Genomic DNA, 17,516 nt, shown 5'->3' on the forward strand with positions numbered 1-17,516 from the left:
TATTTCATGTTGAGATATTGCCCCTTGTCTCGGGGCTCTTCTTCCTTTTCTGCCCTCCCACTTCAGTCTGGGGCTTTGGAAAAATAGTTCCTTTCTTAGAACAGAGATCAGTTGTGAATATTTTTGTGAGTAAGGTGGCCAGCCTTCATTGTTGATAACTTTCTCTTTAGTAAGAGGAGGCCCTTAGGATTGAAATGAATATGAGGTTAGGCATTTAGACTTTTCTTTCTTTTAGAAAGAAGACAAACATTTCTGGAAATTATTACTCTATTTCGTCTTTTGTGTTGCTTTTTTATCCTCTGCTACATGTGATGCATGAAATAAGAGGAACATCTCAAGTATAGACTTTTAAAAAAGGTGTGTTCAATACTTAAGGATTTGCAGTAAAAATGGATGGCTTCTTTATTCTTGGTTTTCCAAGCTTTTAATATGAACCATCAAAGGGATTGTTTGTTTTTAAGTAGCCATTACTGATGGCTTTTTAAAGCCTTCTTCCTATAAACAACCTTATTATCTGTGGAATTATTTTGTGGGAATGAAGATGGGTAAATTTTGCTTGATACCTTAGGAAAATAAGGGTCCTTTTCTTTACCCCAGCAGAGTGCAATGGTTAGATTGCCCAATGTGATTTTTAAGAGCCTGTCCTTCTCAGTGTATTCCCCCAATATGAAAGTCCTACCCTTAGATGACAGAGAAAGTGGTCTTGGCATCTATCCTAGACCCCCCTCCCCAACTTGCAGCAGGAAGTGAAGATTGACCTTCACTAAGGGTCATGGTGAATTCCATGCCCTCCCGACTAACTCTTGTGCTAGAGCACTTTACTCTAGAACACCTGTGTACAGAACATGACAAAGCAAACAGATCTTTTCACTTTAAAAAGCTGGGAAAGAATCTTGGGAATCGGGGTTAGTGGAGAGAGCACCAGGCTCAGAGATCAGAGGTCCTGGATTGAAATTTGGCATCAGACATATCCTAGCTGTGTGGCCCTGGGCAAGTCACTTAGGTTCAATTACCTAGCCTTTATTGCTCTTTTGTCTTAGAATTAATAGTAAGACAGAAGATAAGGGTTTACCAAAAAAAAAGTAGAAGGGATCATGGCAGCTTCATTGTGAAGAAACTACCTTGGAAACTTTAAATCCTAGAGGGTCTGGAATTCAAGAATTTCTTGAAGGACCAAGCAGTAGCATTGGTTATTTTATCCATAAGGCAAAGAAAATAAAGTAGGGTGGGATTTTTAAAATTTCAGAATAAAATTGTAATATCTTTGTGCAATTATTTGCATTTAAAACTCATTTGCAGATATGATAAATTACAGTAAAATTGAAAGAGGCACCTGGTTCTTCTAGGATTTACTGCCAGATTCCTGTAACTAGTAATCTCCTTTCAGGGAGAAGGAGAGGAGAGGGCTGATGCCTTGGGAAGATCCCCCAGGTGTGGAAACTTTCTTTGGGTGTATAGGTTAAACTTACTGTTTGAGAGACTAGCCTGGAGGCACTGCAAGATTGTGACTTGCCTAGAATTCTTATGGGCAGCTGGGTGGCTTAGTGGATAGAGCACTAGGCCTGGAGTTGGGGAGGAAGTAGATTAAAATCTACCTAGCTATGTGACCCTGGGCAAGTCACAACCCATTTTGTCTCTTCCTCATCTGTAAAATGAGCTGAAGAAGGAAATGGCAAGAAAATCCCAAATGGGGTCATAGAGTGGACACAACTAAACAACAACAACAGATAAGCATTGTGTGTCACCAGCCGGATTTGAACCACTTGTTTGTGTGTGTGCCTGCGTGCCTGTGTGTCTGTGTGTGTGTGTGTGTCATTGCCACTGGTATGTTTAGATACCTTTAGCTTTTCCTGGTAGGTGGAGTAGGGGTATGGGGGGGGGGGGAGAGTAGTTAATTGATGGCTGCATGGAATAAAAATTAATAAATTTGTGAATTTTCCCCTGAGATCAGAGTTCTTCCTCCTGGGTTCCATGGACTTGATAACCAGATTTCATTATTGTTTCCTTCCTAACCCTATGTATTTGATTTTGTTTATTTAAAAACATTACTTGAAAAGTTGATGAAACCCTGTTACAGATGTTTCAGACCGCAAGTTAATTTTAAAAGGTTGGTTTTGAGCCATGAGTTAGGTTCAAATGAAACTGTCTTATTTCCTAGGTTTACTTCATTTCATGTTCTCAGGCAGTCTACAGACCTGTATTCTGAGACCTAAATTTTCTAGGCACTGTGCCTTTGAGGATACAAAGGTTAAAATTGGGGTGCTGCTCTCAAGGAGCTCCCATTCCAATTGGCCACTTTTCTTATTAAAAACAAACCAACAAACCAAAAACAATCTATGAGTCCTGAAGGTCAGTTTGCACAAGATTTCCCCCTGTGGAACTTTTGGAAAATGGAAGGATAGGTGATTAGTTTGCTGATTGTTTTTCCTTGTTCTCTTTTAGCTTGTTCACTGTTACAGTAGCTCGTGAGGATATGAATTCTTGCCAGTATTTTGTAAAGAACAAAGAAGCACACAATTATAAAATGGCTTGTGTGAGACAATGTTCTTGGCTTGCTGGCTCACCAGATTTGTAACAATTCTCATTAAGTACTCAATAAAGCGAGGATCTGTAAAATGGAGCAGTAATTCCTGCCCTGCCAATATCACGAGGTTGTGATGATCTTTATACATCTTGAGCAAGGCTGAGCAAACTACAACCTGCTACCGGTTTTTGTCCAGGAGCCAGATTTGGGTCTTTGGTGCTGGCATGCTGACCTCTGATCTGGAGCACTTCATAGATCTAAGCCATTGTTATTAAGCTCTTCCCTGAAGTCCATGGAAGTGACTGCCTTCTCAGAGGATATGGCTCTAAAAGCTTTAGCAGAATAGCTTTAGATGAAGGAAAGCCTTCTGGAGTCCCCTCCAGACCTCTCTATTACCTATCCAAAGACCAGTCTTAAGAGAAGAACCTCATTGACCTCAGTGGAATATGAGGTCAGTGTTGGCAAGTATTGGCATGTGTGCAGGGCCAGCATGGGGGGAGCTGCTCCATGCCCCCTCTTTCCAGAGCCTAAGGACATTTTTTGCCTGCCCTGTCCCTCTGTCCAGCCACCCAAAGCAAGCCCTTCTTGGTTCTCTGGAGTAGAGCAGGGGGCTCACAAGCAGTTAGGTCAAGCTTGAAAATGTTCTAGGTCTTAGGGATCAAAGGAAAGTGGAGGTAAGGGGACAGCTAAATGACACAAGGGACAGAGCCCCAGTCTTGGAGCCAGGGGGACCTGGGTTCAAATTTAGCCTCAGATACTTAGTTGCATGACCTTGTTAGCTCTTGCACCCCTTTCTATTGAGACAGAAAGTTAAGAACTTTTTTTTTTAAGTGGAAGGAGCCCCAGAAGAGTGATATTGATCAGTCTTTGAAGGGGAAATGAGGTTCAGAAAGGATGTGCTTTTTCCCAGTCTGGAAAGGGCTTTTTTGCCTCAGGAGAAGATGAAAAGTTAGATAAAACATAATTGGCCTTTACCCTGTTGGGGCTTACAGTCTAAAAGACTGCACAAATTGATTCTATTTATGAAAGCTCTCAGAAAATTCCTAGCACTTGGTAATTCCTTAATAAGTGCTTATTCCCTCCCTAGAATGCAAAATAAATGTAAGATGAGCACCTTAAGAGAAATGTAGTTAAGAATACTATATGAATTTGGAGGGGGAAGAAAATGTTGAAAGAATATTGTTCTTGTTAACTAGTGTTTTTATTTATTAACATTTTTATTTTCAGTTACAGGTAGAAACAGTTTTTGACAATTGTTACCCAGCATTTTGTGATTCAGATTCTTTCCTCCCTCCCCAATGTTCTGATAAAAGCTACACTGTCGCTTTCATGCAGTATGTATTTCTTTTTTTTTTTTAAACCCTTACCTTCCGTCTTGGAGTCAATACTGTGTATTGGCTCCAAGGCAGAAGAGTGGTAAGGGCTAGGCAATGGGGGTCAAGTGACTTGCCCAGGGTCACACAGCTGGGAAGTGTCTGAGGCCAGATTTGAACCCAGGACCTCCCATCTCTAGGCCTGGCTCTCAACACACTGAGCTACCCAGCTGCCCCCTCATGCAGTATGTATTTCTGTATTGCTCGTGGTGTGACAGAAGACACATATCACACATACAATAAAAAACTCACTAAGGAAATAAAGTGGAAGATGGCCTGCTTTGATCTGCATTCAGACTCCCAACAGTTCCTTCTTTGGCTTTGGATAGCATTTTTTATTATGGGTTCTTTGGGTTTCTCTTGGAATCTTGCTTTCGTGATGATAGTTTAGTCTTCACAGTTAATCATGCAGTATTTCTGTTACTGTTTACACTATTCTGGTTCCCCTCACTTCACTTTGTATCAGTTCATAGAAGTCTTTCCTGAACTTACCCTGTTTGTCACTTCTTGTGGCCCAATAGTATTCCATTACAACCATTTCCACAGTTGTAACTAGCAAGTTTGCCAGTTGTGTGTATTATTTTGTTCGAGCCTTTCAGCACCACCATATGCTCTCCATTTTTCATAAGAGAAACCTGAGGCCCAGAGAGGTTCCTGAGTAAAGCAAGAAGAGGTCTTATGGGACTTAGAACCCCAGGTTTCTGACTTCAAGGCTAGGGTTCTGAGATGCTGCTTCTCCCTCCCCTCTTGCCTTCAGGTAGAACTGCTCTTGGTTGGATGGGTGTGAGGCTGGCTTCTTTAGAATCTTGTTTTCTTTTGTGTAGCAATGGCTTGTTCAGAATAGAGGCCTGAGTCTTGTCTCTGGCAACAAGAGCCTCCTGAGGGTTGCAGTTCATGGAGTCATACTGTGAAAGTGTATTAAGTGCCCGCTTTGGGCCCACCCCTCTCACCTCTGCTGTGGGCTGGAAGATCCAAAGACTAGGCACCACATCCCTGCTTTCCTGGAGCTCAACTCACCAAAAGTCACTGACGTAAATGGCTTTAATACACAATATTTGTGTGCTGCGTGAAGTCATCTCTGCTGGGAGTAGCAATGGTTTCCTAGAAAAATTGGCCTTCATATTGAGCCTTATTAACTAATACCTGCAAGTTAACTAGGAGAAAAGGAGAAGGGCTGGTAGTCAGGGGCTTTCATCTCCCTCTGATCTTGTGGCACTTGTACAAATCCCAATATGTTTGCGAATATGTGGTGTGTTTATGGACCTGTCTTATCACCTCTGCTATGGTGGGGGAGCACCTGATAGCTTGTTCATATTTCATATAACCTGGCATTTTTACATACTGGTAGTCAAATTTGGTTTTTTCTTTGTTTTTTTTCCAGCTCCTATGTGGCAGGCACTGGACTAGGAATATAAAGCCAAAATCCAAGTTGCCCTAGGCCTCAGGGAGTTAATCTAGCTGGGGGAGGTGCATACCTAGGTAAGACACAGGGGGACACAGTGTCAGCTGAGGGTGATGGGAGAGGCTGCCGAAAGAATACAAATTCCTGAGCATCCTTAGCTTTTGAAAATGCCAAGGGGAGGAGAGAGAGCTTTGGAGGCCTAATGGCAGCCAGTGCCTAGGCACAGACAGGATGGGGGTGTGGGTAAGGAGCAGTAAGGAGAATGGGATCTCATCTGAGACCACAGCTTTGGAAAGATGGGTGCCCAGGGTCTCAGATCAGTTGGGCCTTGACTTCTAGGGGTCTGGGGTGGAATTCCTATCCTGGCTTCCAGGCTGAGGTCTTTTGAGGACACAGGCTGTCTGCTTTTAGCTTCCCATCCCTAGGACCTGGTGCACAATGGAGCCTCAGCAAGTGGCAAGTGCTGAATCGTAGACTCAAAAAGAAACATAAGTAGTATTTCAAAGGAACTAACAAATATGCAAGAATGCCCTGAAGCCACCAATCACAGTGCTAGAAAGGACCTTAGAGGTCATGTCGCTCAGAGCCTGCCCTTTCCTCAAGCCCCTGCCTCCGGCCCATTGAGTATGGCTCAGCTTCACTGGATTTCATTTTTCTTGTTTTTAAAATGGCAGGGTGAAAGTAGGCTGTTTCTGAAGTCTCTTTTAACCCTGACATTCCCTGTTTTTAGGCCCCTCCCAGCCGTGACATTCTCTGTTCTAAGGCCCCTTCCAGCTCTGACACTACCTGGTGTAAGGGCCCTTCTGGCTCTGACCTTCTGACAATTAGGTGAACATTCTCAAATTCTTGACTTGGCCAATCACATTCCTTAGACTGGACTATAAAAGTGGTCTCCATAGGTAGTTTTTTTGGCATTTCTGTTACCGTTTGTAAGCTATTCACACAAAAAGATATTTTATGAGGCATGAAATGGTGCTAGCACTCCTCTTAGAGTCTAGCTAGCACCAAATGCCTGGGTGCAAGGGCCGGGGTCTGACATTTACTTTGTGAACATGCACGTACTTCATTCCTGCCAACTGTTTCACAAGGCTGTTGAGGAGAAAGCATTTGTAAGCCCTTTGAAGCATTTTATAAATATCAGTTCATTACTAAGTATGCATTTATATCCTGTACTGTTTAGAACAAGTTAAATGTGGCTTCTGGGAGGAATTGATTGATTGTTGATGAATGACAGGAACAGCAGAGTAAAACTTCAAACTGATCTATTCATAGAAGTGTGAGAGTCATTTAACTCACCTGGGCCTTAGTTTCCTCAATTGTAAAATGAAGGGGTTGGACTAAGTGATCATTATATACAACTTGAACCTTCTGATTCTGAAGCATATTTACCTGAAACATTTTGGCGAAGAGCCATACCAGTTGTAGAGATGTTAAGTTGCAGGGCCAGGTTAAGCTGCTTGGGGACAGCATTGTAAAGGATGCAGTTTTGGAGGGGAAGGAGAACAGTGAAGGGACTTTTTCAGACAGTATAGATTTTTCTGGCATCACTGAGTAATGAAGTGTGCTCCATTTCAGTCAGTTTTCAGGTAAATTAAACTGATCCCTTTATGTGCCCCAACTATTTTTATCTTACCTATTTTTAAAAGAAGGCATTATACCCTTCCCAACCTTAGGTTTAATGTAAGAAAAAACAGCAACAACTTGGCAGCAATCAGAGCTGTCCCAAAGTGGAATGGGTTGCCTAGGGAGGTGGTGGGCTCCTCCTCACTGGAGGACCACATGTCTGAAGTGTTAAAGGGATTCCTGTTTTGGGATGGGTTGGGCTCTAGTTTTCTCTTCCAATTTTAAGTCTGTGGCTAACTAATGAAATAGGGCCCTTTCTTAACCACTTTAGTGGTTAGTCCAATGAACATCAAATGAGATTGGTTTGCTAGACCTTTGGGGGCTTTTGACTTTTTATCTAGAAGCTTGGTAGCCCTAACTGTACAGTTTTATCTCTGATATTTTTTCCAAGTTCTTTGGTCTTCTGACATTCTTTCTTTGTCATTGAGCCTGCCCCCGGCAGCCATTGAAGCTTCCAACCTTGAAATAGGATGATTAATCTTGTTAGGAATGTTTATCATAGTAGTTACTACTCAGGCTTTTGAATCTTTCAAACCATCCCCTGGGTTAGGCAGAGCCGAGACTATTATTCCCATTTTAAAAGATGAGAGAACTGAGGTTCAGAGAGGTAAATGACTTGTCCAAAGGCACATGATTAATAAGTGGTAGGAGCTGAACTGGAATTGGAATCTAGGTCTGCTGTCCACCAGAAGAGAGCTCCTGATTTCAGAAAATAGGTTCTTTTACTTACTCAGGTGTCCTGGCTACATTCCAGGTGGTTGGGGTTGCTGGAAGTCTGACCTGGATAAGCAGGCTATAACTACATAAGTGAGAAAACTCAGAGGTAGGAAGGGGTCAATCAGATGAAGCCATCTTGTAGGAAATGAATAGCATGAACTAGAAGAGAGGAGAAAGTAGGTCAGAGTATCCAAGATGGAAGGAAGGGACCTCAGTGATCATTTGCTCCAACCCCCTCAGTTTACAGAAAAGGAGACAAACCCAGAAAGAGGAGGGGACTAGCTGGGGTCAGACAGGGTGGGAAGAACCTGGGCACAAGGTCAGGAGCCAAGCTCCAGACTCCCAAGCCTGGTAGACACCTGGGATTCCCTTTGTGGTGTGATAGGAGCCCAAGAATGGTAGAGACCACTTTGTAAATGTCAGATTTCTCAAGCTTATATTAATATTTGAAGTTTTTTGGTTTTAATTGGAATCCTTTGGGCAGGTTTGATGTGGATATCATTTGTTTGAATAAGTAATCGAATGCTTTGTCCTGATTTTGATAGAACATTTGCAGAATTTCTAAGTTATAAACTAATTGCTTATATTTTTGTAATGCCTCATGATTATAGAGTACATTTTCATTTGATCCTCAGTGGTGTACTTTTCTATCAAGCTTTTAAGGTCTGCACAATGCTTTATGGAAATTCTCTCATTTGATCCTCATCACAACCCTGTGAGATAGGTGCTATGATTCTCTTCATCTTATAGATGAGAGAACTGAGCAAGTTGCCTCAGGGTCATACAGCTTATGAGTCTAAGGCAGGACTCAAACTCAGGTCTTGGTGACTTCAAGGCCAAAGCCTTGTCCAGTAAGCCATCCCCCAAATCCGACTATGTTTGGACCCCCGCTATCCTTCCCTGTCCAGTCCGAAGCTGTCCTGAAGGCTGGGACAGGGGCCGGGAGGGGGTGAGGGGCGCTGCTGGCCAGCCCCGTGCGCCCAGCCTCCCACGCCCCCTCTCCTCTGCTCCGTTAGCCTCAGCTTTTTTTTTTAAATTTATTTTTAATTTATTTTTTAAACCCTTACCTTCCATCTTGGAGTCAATACTGTGTATTGGCTCCAAGGCAGAAGAGTGGTAAGGGCTAGGCAATGTGGGGTCAAATGACTTGCCCAGGGTCACACAGCTGGGCAGTGTCTGAAGCCAGATTTGAACCCAGGACCTCCCATCTCTAGGCCTGGCTCTCAATCCACTGAGCTACCCAGCTGCCCCCTACCCTGTTGTGATGGGTGGGGAGTCTTTACTGAAGACTAAGTTTTACTGAAATAGGTCATTGGGTGTGTGATATCATTAGCATGGCTATTTCTTTTTCTGCCCTTCCATTAGTCTTCTCTGGGGACCTGGACCTTTAAAGAGTTTGTGGAACCCTTGGGTCATTGAGGCCTTTTCATCCTACTGAATGACCATAATATATATATTTACTTGGGGGGAGAGGGGGAGAGAGAGAGAGACAGAGAGAGAGACAGAGAGAGAGACAGAGGGGGGAGCGGGAGGGGAGAGGAAGGGAGAGAGAGAGAGAGAATGAGTGTATGTCAGTCTTGATCTAGTAAAGAGTACTAGATTTGGTCTCTGGAGTCCCGAGCTACCTGTGCTCTTAGAAGAGTAACCTCCCTGAGAGAGAGAGAAAGAGAAAGAATGAGAGAACTAGATTCTATGAATCTGGCCTCCAGCTTCCTCATGCAGTTTTTAAAATTTTTATTTTAAACACTTTTTGTCTTATTAACAACTTTGAAATAGAAGAACAAGGCTTAGGCAAACAAGGTTAATTGACTTGTACAGGGTTACTTAGCTAGGAAGTGTCTGAAGCTAGTCCCCTCCTCTTTGGGTTTGTCTCCTTTTCTGTAAACTGAGGGGGTCGGAGCAAATGATCACTGAGGTTCCTTCCTTCCATTTTTGAACCTACCTCCTTCCTGCTCTAGGTCTGGTGCTCTATCCAGGAGCTCCCTTGCCCCTGTGATTTTCATTAATCCATTGAATTTCAGGAAGTTCACTTCAAAGGGATCTGAACTAATAAGAGGGATCTGACTGTAGGGCTGGAGAGAGGACATTTTCTGCCCTTAATGTTTTACTGGAATGAGCAGTGAGCACCCTTGATAGTGTTGGACCAACAGAGCTGGTGTTGGCCTGGCCACAGTCTGAACAGCCAGGCCTTGGGGACTTGTTTCATCAAAGTCTGTATCCAGACTAATGCAGCAGAGGTCTTCTCTGGTCCATGTTTCTGGAATCAGGCTAAGGAACCTGGAGAAAGAAGGCAATTTGAGCTTAGCTGCACTGAGCTAAACCGGAGCCCAGGCTGCAGCCTTCAAACAGGAGTCCAATGACTAAGCAGGACAGCAGCCCTAGGCCATGGTGGGTAGGGGAGCATCCATAGACTCTGCTCATAGCCCTCACGGGTAGCTGCTTAGCTATCCTCTGAAAAGAGCCTCATTTAAATCTATTTCTCTGCTACTAACTCCAAGTTCTGCTTTCTGGGGCCAAGAAGTACAGGTGATTTAGAATTAGGGTTCAGGGACGCAGTCCTTGAAATATTTGAAGACAAGTCTTTCCATTTCCCCAATTCCTTCCCTTGATTAGTCTCTAGACATCCCTTCCCATGCTGACTTGGGTGTCTCCTTCTGGATCTGCTTCAGCTTCTACCTTCCTCTAATGGGACAGAATAGAAACTGCTAACATCAAGAACCCGGCCTTTCTTAATTTAGTATTGGATCCCTTCGGCTTATTTTCTGATCACTGAGTGAACGGAACCTTTGGACTCTTGTCTGCAAAGCCATCCAGTCCTCCCCACCCTATTTCCTGGAATAATCCACAAAAGGAACCAGAAACAGAAAAAGCAAGATTGTAGCCCCCAGAGGAAGGGAAGAGTTGCTTTGTATCCTTAGACTAACCTTGCTGTGTACTGTACCCCCCCCCCCCCCCCCCAGGTGCTCTATGCAGTGGAGGGGTGGGAATACTTGGCTGCTTCTTTCTTTACTGGGTACAAAGCCACAGTTCTTTCCCTTCTAAATTTCTCCTTCCCACATCCCTTAGGTTAGACATTCATTCTGTGATCTCACAATTTAAGGATTAAAATCCCAAGTTTTAAAGCTGCCAGACTTATTTGTTAGAATCCCTTTGCCCTTTGAGCTTGTCACCATCCATTCTCAAAGAAGGGTCCTGAAGAGGGAAGATCTGCACTACCGCAGAAAAATGCAGCCCAAATTAACAATGGAGAATGGAGTTAAGCTCCTAATAGAAAAAAATGGCATTGTTAAAACGAACATTTGGACCTTGAGCTGGAAGGTCCAGGTCAAGCTTCCCATTTTATAGATGAAGACTTGAGGCCTAGCCAAGTGAAGGTTCTTGTCCAAGACTGCAGGCAATAAGTGGTCAACTGGAAAGGAAGAGACTCGGTAGGAAGGTGGGTGCAACCTGGAGTAGAACATTGGTGGTGACCCTATGGAACACGTGCCAAAAGGGCACAAAGAGCCCTCTGGGCATGCCTGCAGTCACCCACCAGAGTTTGTTACTAGAAAACCAGAGGGTCTTCAGGATGGAAATGGTCCCTTCCCCCCTCTCCATGGTCCTGAGGACATTCCTCACTTCATCCACTCTTCTGCCCAGCAGCCCAGTAGGAGCACTTTCCCCCTCCCCTGTCTGGGGTGGGGTGAGGGGGCACAGTATTCTAAAGGGTTCGTCATTATTGGATTAGAAAGTATAGTAAGAACCCTCTGGAGAGTTCACTGAAGCCCAATACCCCTTTCGGCCTCCTAACCCCCTCCTATGCCATATCCTAAGGGGCAGGATTGTTGTAAAGCCTGGGTTTTCCAGAGGGACCATGGACCCTTGATGTGTTGAGAAGGGGAGCTACTTCTGGGATCCTGGGTGGTATAGGAGAAGGCATCAGTGAGTCTGGATTGCTGAAGGATTCTAGATCCTGTGTGGGATAGAACTTATGGTTTGACTGAATATATTTTTAGTTGGTCACCAGGGATTCTAAATTCTAAATCCCAACAAAATATTCAAGTCAGAATGGAATTTTATGGTGGTTTATTTACAATAGACTGAAGATATTAATAAAGAAAGAAAGAGGAAAAAAGAGAGAGATACCAGGCAGGAGTTCAGAGGCCTCAGCCAAGGGTGGGGAGGGGCAGAGAATTAAATCTAGCATGGGTTCCAGCCAGGAGACCTCCAAGATGAGGAAAGGGGAGTAAGCCTTCCACTGACCATTTGATAGTCTAAGGGAAGCAGTCTGAGGTCTCATGCTGGAGCTCCTCCACAGTCAAGTTCCACTGCAAGTCCCTCTCACAAGAAGTGATGCAAAATATAAAGGCAGTTCTCTATGTCACTTCCTGTGTCTCACATGTACCAATGGTGGCTTAAACTTGGCTTTGGACAGCCCAGGGGGTCAGTCAGTTGTTTCTGATTTGTCACTTGCTAGCACATGTGGGTCATAGACCTTCCTCCCCCACACTTAATCCTTAAAACATTGTCTAGTTTCTCTCTGTACTGTTTTTGGTTTGTAAGCAGGTTTTGTATATATCCTAATAGTATTTAGCTTCTTGATTCCCTCAGTCTCCTTGTCTCTTAAATTTTTCTCTGTTATCTCTAATTTTTCCTTTAAATCCTGCATTTATTTACTTTGCTCTGAATGATTGTCATGAAGGTAAGTCGCGGTTTCATGTAATTCGATCAGACAGTATCATACTTTGGAAAGTAATGTTTGAAAAAGTTCTTTAAGTGAGGTGTGCACCCTTTCAAAAACTCTCCTCACGTGGTTTATGGACTCATCATTATTTGCCTCTAAACCCATAATTGATTCAGCCATTTCAGAGAGACATCTATCTATAAATGAAGCTGGATGTTCCCCTTTATTTTGCATTAGTTTGTCAAATCTTGCCCATGCATTAGGCTTTGAACAAGCTTAATAGCTTGGAGCAAGCCTTCCCTACATTTCCTTAAGTAGGTCATGCTTTTAGGATTAGCAAAATCAAGGTCTTCCCTTTGCTCCTCTGTGGGCCAACTAATTCAGGTTGTTTTCTGAATTGTTGATGCTCATGGGGGCTAAACAGTTCAGACAAGAGAAATTCCACATCTTGGAAAGCTGCGTCAAAAATTTGGAAAGCACCTTTGAGTTCTTTCTTAGTCTTATAGGGCTGATTGATAAATTTTGGAACCCATTTCTTCAGGGAATCAAGCTCCTGGGTTGTAAACTGTCTATGCCCCTTTGAATATAACATACCAACTGTACTTGATAACTTGGTAACATCCTTTAGTGGAAAAATTTTCTCAGGTTCACTATTAGACTTAGTGTCCTTGTCACTCATTTTCTGTGCATTAACCTTTGTTTTCTTTGCCTTTATGTCTTTCTCTTTGGGTGTTTTATCTGTCTGGCCGTGTCCTTTATCCTTAATCTGGTCTAGCCCTTTTGCCTTGATAAATTCTTCGAACAGTTTCTTTATTAAGGTTTCCAAGTTATTATCCACCACCATTATCTTAGTTGTTTATTTAGGGATCAGAACTCTACAGATGTTCTTCAGATAAGTCAGTGTCTGTATAGCAGCCATGGAAACGATATAAGCTTGAGTCAAAATCCACCAGAGGACAGTTTCTTTTTGGAATGGCAACTTATGGTATGAACATCGTGGTGTTACCAAGGTATTCAACCGAACCTACAATCATGGTGGTCACTTTACTGTATAGGATGTTATACATCCAATAAGCCATAATTGCTGCCAACACAACTACGCCACAGAGCACTTGCTTTAGAGATTGTAAAGTTCAGTCAGTCTGAGGTGCCAAATTGTAATAGATAATATTGGAGGGGGTATATTTGATGGGTACTAGATAACTAATAGATCAGGCAGTTATCTTCCTTTTTGCCTACCCTCCTCCCTCTATACCTCTCTTCCTCAACTCTTTCCCTTCAGCTTCCCCTCCCCCCTTCTTCTTCAGCCTCCTAAGTCATTCAGGGTTAACTATGATGTTTCAGAGGAAATACTCCTTTCTCTTCTTTATCTCAAGTAAGGGTTTATTGGGGAAAACAGGAAAGATGGAGGATTAGGTAAGAGGGGTGGGATTTCCCTATTATCTACAGTAAGTCTTAGGTTGGAGGATATTGAGAGAAATGGCAATTCAGTCACTAGCATAAAACAGAGCCAGTCAGGTAGAGATACATGGACTATTGTCCTTCTTCTTCTGCCTTCAAATCAGCCAGGCCACCTCCAGCTTGATTATCCCAAGTCCCAGAGATAAACCCAGCTTCTTCCTTCACAGTCACCACCATCAGCCAAGAAGCCCAGAAATCAGTCAGCAGTTGGCTCTTGCCTTCAACTGTTTCCCAGTAACATTCCAATATTGGAATCTTCCTTTGATTGACAGCTGATCAACCTCCAGCTAATGTCCTTTTTTGCATGCCTTATAATTTCTCTCTTCCTGGGGAGGGGTGGGGGGGTGTATACATTCCTGGTTGCTAAAATTCTAAAGACAAAGCAGGGTGGAGTAAATCTAAAATTCATAGTCCTAACTGGCTGGCTGCTTTAAACAAGTTTTAGGGAAAGAGATGAGTCTAGGCAGTCTGTCTAGAAAGACACTGGGTACTGCCTTTTCCTACCAGGATCAAATGCTTTGGTTTGGCATTCAAAACCCTTCACAGCTCAGCCTCTTCCTCCCTTCCCTGCTTTCTTGGCTTCCGTCCACATGCAGGAGGCTCCAACTCCATTGGCACCCAACTTCTTGGTGCTCCTTGAACACCACACACCACCTCCCGCCTCCATGTGTTTGTACTAGCTGTCTCTCTTGTTCCACTTCATCTCTCTTCTACCTCCTAGGTTCCTTGGTTTCCTTTAAGACCCAGCTCAGATCCCTTTTCTACCTTCTCTCTGATATCACCTCATCTTTCATCTTATTAGTCTAGTTCTCACATGGGCCAGAGTTGTCTCCCCTTAGGGCAGAGAACCATGTTTTTGCTTATCTTTGATTCTCTAGCACTTAAAGGCACAGTACCTGACTCACCAACTAGTCAGCTTTAAACCTGAATCCTCTTTACTACTTCCCCAAGGTGGCCGTTCAGATTGAACCAGGCTTAAAATCTAGGTAAAAATCCTCCTTAAACATGATTATCTTCTTTTGTTAGTGGTTATTTTACACCAGCATTCAGGCTAAAGGAGCCGTGCCTAGGAGAAGGAATCTAGGCTTTGGCATCAGAGGGCCTAGATGTGAATCCTACCTCTCACCCTACCTGTATGACCTTGGACCAGTCCCTCCACTTTGCTGGGGCTCAGGTTCCTCTACAGAATGAGACCTCTGAGGCCCCCTTCCAGTCCAGTTCATCTTGGTGATGGAGACACCCACCTCACTTCCCTTTCTGCTTTTGATGTCCCTGTTGGCTCTCCTTAGAGCCATTCCTAGAAGACCTTGCCCTGTCCTTCAGGTCAGAATAGAGACTTGGTAGCTGTTCCTCCAGGCCAGGCCTCTGCCGACAAGCCCATTCAAGTTGAGGGGTAGGTTGTTCTTCAGGGGCCTGCTCTGTATCAGAGTCTGGACTAAGCGGGGAGATCACAGGCAGAACTGAAGCAGTTGCACACCTACCAAGGAACACTGAGCTGACAGGAGTAGGTCTGCTTTGTAGAGTTTTCCTCCTGGGCGGTTCCCTTTGGCAGTGGAACCACAGGTATGACCTAGAACTTAGCACTAGGGACACCCTGCCTAATCTCTTCCGGGTGATGGCCTTTGGAATATACAAGGGTGGTTTTCATAGCATCAGAAAATGCAGAGCTGGAAGAATTTCAGGTCATCCATTTATCCATTATCAGCTTCCAGAGGAAGTACAGTAAAGTGGTTAGAGTGCTGGCCTGGGCATCACTTTCAAGTCCTGCCTCGGCACAAGTCACTTTGTCTGGAAGTCCCCGAAGGCTGAAAATTACGGAAGGAGATGACTGTACAGTGGTAGAGGGAGCTTCCTCATCTACAAGTTGCCTACACTGACTGAGATCACTGAGCTAAGAAACATTAAATGAATACATAGGGCTTTAAAGTTAGAAACGCACGTACTTCATCTCGTTGAGCTTCCCAACAACCCTGAAAATAGGGATTCCAGAGAATACTAGTTCCATTTTATAGCTGAAAAACCAAGGCTCAAAGCCAGGAAATACCTGAAGGCAGACTTATATTCAAGTCTATTATTATTATTTTTTTAACTCTTACTTTCGTGGCTTAGTAACAATTCTCAAGACAGAGAGCAAGGCTAGGCAAATGGGGTAAAATGACTTACCATGGGTCATACAATCTGGAAGTGTGTCTGATTTGAATTCAGAACCTTCCATTTCCATTTTTCCTCCAAATTTATATTTCCTCTGTGCTATAGCCAGCTAGGGAATGGTCTCCTTGCTTTGGTTGGGAGCTAGAGCCACCAGCTCGTGCTCTGAGGTAGCTTGTTTGGGGAGCTCCTATTTTCTGACATCCCCTTGAAAAGGACTCACTGTTCCTGGGGGCCTGGCAGAGCCTGGTACGGGAGCTGTATCCAAATCCTGTCTTCCTCAATCTGACCTTTCTTCCCCAAGTTAAATGTCCTTAATTTCTTCAGCCAGTCTGAATTGGTGGGATCTCAAAGCCTTTCTCCATCTTGGTCACCCTTTTGGACTCTCTCCAATTCTGGACTGTTCTGGAGTGGGCAGAGGGCTGGACTTGGGAGTTTGAGATACCTGGGATCACATCCAACCTCAGACAATGATGAGCTAAGTGGCACTGGACAAGTCCCTGAAACTTTCTGAGCCTCTGTTTGCTCACCTAAAATAGGGATAATAAAGCATCTACTTTAAAAGGATGGGGGGTGGGGGTGGGAGGGGAGCAAGGTGAGAGTCAATTGAGAGCCAGGCCTAGAGACAGGAGGTCCTGGGTTCAAATATGTCCTCAGATACTTCCTAATTGTGTGACCCTAGGCAAGTCACTTAACTCCCATTGCCTATCTTACTCCTCTTCTGCCTTGGAAACAATATTTAGTATTGATTCTGAGATGTAAGGTAAGGGTTTTTTAAAAATAAAAAAATGTGGAGAGGTTCAAATCTTAAGATGAAATACAAATGTGAATTATTTCTACAAGGTATTGACATACTCTCAATCCCCTAAATCCTAGAGGGCATTTGGATTTAACCTTCCTTGGTGGGTGGGCAGCTGGAATGACCACTGCCCCTTACTCAGAAGAACCTTTTAAGGCCCTTCTTTATTCCTGATCCTCTGTTCCCATGGAACGGGACCTATTCAGGGAGTCTTCTTCCTCTCTGGCTCTGTGGGGTTAGGAAGGGAAAGCTACAGAGGGACAGTTGCCACCTCTCCCCTAAATGGGTGAGTCTGAGAGTGCTTTGAGATCAAGAACTGAGCTCAAACTGGGACTTGTTCTTATTACCATAGAATAAGTGATCCTAATGACCTTTACTATTCTGCTCATCCTCACGTGAATGTTCTTCAGTTTGTTCTTTAGTTTATCAAAGGTCCTTCCTCAAATGTAACACAAGAGTTGGAGGATACTAGGCTCAGCTTCGAGACTGTGGCCAAGTCACTTTGTTATGTGCAAGTTTTCTCTAAAAAATGGGCCTAGGTGGCCTCTAAAATCTCTTCAGGTTTTGAAATTTTGGGATTCTGTTTCAGTGTGAATATTAGAAGCTCTAGGGATTCATGAGTACCTCTTTTTTTTTAAACCTAATCTTCCATTTTAGAATCAATATTATGTCTTGAATCCAAGAGTGGTAAGAGCTAGGTAGTGGGGATTAAGTGACTTGCCCAGGGTCACTCAGCTTGGAGTCTGAAGCCAGACCTGAACCTAGGACCTGACTCTCAATCCACTGAGCCATCCATCTGCCCCTGA

General features: G+C 43.7%; 1 protein-coding gene across 10 annotated transcripts in view; it reads left to right on the forward strand.

The window, feature by feature from the left end:
- The window catches only part of PRR14L (proline rich 14 like), a 72,918-nt gene that overhangs the window by 6,576 nt on the left and 48,826 nt on the right, over window positions 1–17,516 (forward strand). Inside the window, exon 1 of one of the 10 annotated variants that reach the window (XR_008917267.1) lies at window positions 1,986–5,376. The exons of 8 other annotated variants lie outside the window; for them this stretch is intronic. The gene's annotated coding sequence lies outside the window, so the exon portion shown is untranslated. Of the gene's footprint in view, window positions 1–1,985; window positions 5,377–17,516 lie in introns of those variants that run through there. One more of the 10 variants, XM_056821449.1, reaches the window with a different exon arrangement.

This window comes from Monodelphis domestica, chromosome 3, assembly GCF_027887165.1.
Source record: "Monodelphis domestica isolate mMonDom1 chromosome 3, mMonDom1.pri, whole genome shotgun sequence".
Classification (NCBI taxonomy): Eukaryota; Metazoa; Chordata; class Mammalia; order Didelphimorphia; family Didelphidae; genus Monodelphis; species Monodelphis domestica.